The sequence below is a fragment of the Echinops telfairi genome, unplaced genomic scaffold (assembly GCF_000313985.2).
Source record: "Echinops telfairi isolate 266 unplaced genomic scaffold, ASM31398v2 ScPeMD7_443;HRSCAF=831, whole genome shotgun sequence".
NCBI lineage: Eukaryota > Metazoa > Chordata > Mammalia > Afrosoricida > Tenrecidae > Echinops > Echinops telfairi.
This window is the reverse complement of record NW_022104341.1, coordinates 83,489,490-83,491,073: the sequence shown is the minus strand read 5'-3', so window position 1 is coordinate 83,491,073 and position 1,584 is coordinate 83,489,490. Positions and strand designations below refer to the sequence as shown.

Genomic DNA, 1,584 nt, shown 5'->3' with positions numbered 1-1,584 from the left:
ACAACCTGCGATATGCAGATGACACAACCTTGCGGCTGAAGGTGAGGAGCACCCGAAGCACCTGCCGATGAAGACCAACGATTGGAGCCTTCGGTGTGGATCACAACTCGGTAGGGACGAGCAGTGTCCTCGCCACTGGACCAGAGGTCACATCGTGATCAATGGAGCAAAGGTGGAAGTTACCAAGGACTTCGTCTTACTTTGATCGGCAATCAGCGCTCGTGGAAGCAGCAGTCAGGAGATCAAAAAGGTCAGTCGGCTGCACACGACCTGTGTAGAGGATTGAAGAGCCAGGGTGTTACTTTGAGGAACAAGGTGCACTGGACCCAGGCCATGGTAGTCTCCATGACGTCACACATGGCCGTCGAATCAGGAAGACTGTAGAAGAAGAATGGATGCATGTGATCATGGAAAGCACCCTGGACTGCTAAAAGGACAGACAGATCTTTGGGAAGCTCACACTGAGGGAAATAGGACGAGGACTGTATTCCCTGACTTATCGCAGAGGGAATCTGGAAAGCTAGTTTTCCATGGTTGGAAAGCCAACACTTTGGTTAAGTTGAAGTCCAAGTACATTATCCTGCTTTAAATATCATTCCCACAGATTCTCCCCTAACAGCTATGCTGCCTTAATCTCCCTACAGAAGCAGCCATCCTGCTGCTATCTCCTCCCGCCGGGTCACCCAGCCGCCCTCATACCTTTCCCCAGTGCAGGTGGAGGTTTCCTCACCTGTGGGCTCAGGGACCCTACCGTAGATTTCCCCCGCCTTGTGACGTATGTAACTACTGAATATGCATGCCTTATGGCTACCTGTAAATATCCCCTTAGTTAAGACGCTCCCTTCCTCTCTCTTCTCCCACCTCCACGTGGATCATCAAGAGGGGCTGAGGTGAGCATAAAATGTGTCTGACTCCTTTATTTCATTCTCGCTATTACCCTTCCTATCTGCTATGACTTTATCATCTCCATACGTTATAACCGTACAATTGGGTCTATTGACCCTTGGGATGTTAGAGGCTGCTTTCCTGACAGTAAGACCAGAGACTCCTGAGAGGCAAGGTGGTAGTGTTTAGTCTCACCACGCCCTGGGGAAGGCCAGTGTGTTTGTAAAGTGGGGGGCGGTGAAAAGGGGAAGGCCCCAACGAGGTGCATGGGCACGGGAGCCATGGCGAGGGGCCGCAGGACCGGGCAGTGTGTCCTTCTGTTGTGCCCTGGTCTCCGTGGGCTGGAGCCCACGTCATGGCACCTAACAACAGCAACGTCATCAAGAGCTTCCCATTCTGGAACGCTCACATGGAAAAGAGCGTGGTCTAGCCTCAGACCCGCCACTCACAGGCTTGGCAGGAGGGCTTCAGCTTTGGGGAGAAGGTGCTGAGGAACAAGCCTTGGAGAACAAATCCATTGAATTGATTCCCTCTTCCCAGAACCTGCTTCCTACCTATTTTGTCAGCTCTGGATCCACCAAATTCAAACCGGTTTCCCATTTGAGTTAGTTAATTGTGCGAGCCTGGCCAATAATCACATGTGGGGTTAATTGAAGGGCGGAGGGATAAATGGGTGGTGAGCCTCGCCTTTCTAGTTCT

At 51.7% G+C, this 1,584-nt stretch overlaps 1 long non-coding RNA gene across 1 annotated transcript in view; it reads right to left on the bottom strand.

Moving 5' to 3' along the window:
* The window catches only part of LOC123521896, an 11,955-nt gene that overhangs the window by 1,688 nt on the left and 8,683 nt on the right, over nt 1-1,584 (bottom strand). Inside the window, exon 2 of the long non-coding RNA XR_006680240.1 lies at nt 29-270. This is a non-coding gene — a long non-coding RNA (uncharacterized LOC123521896). The remainder of the gene's footprint in view (nt 1-28; nt 271-1,584) is intronic.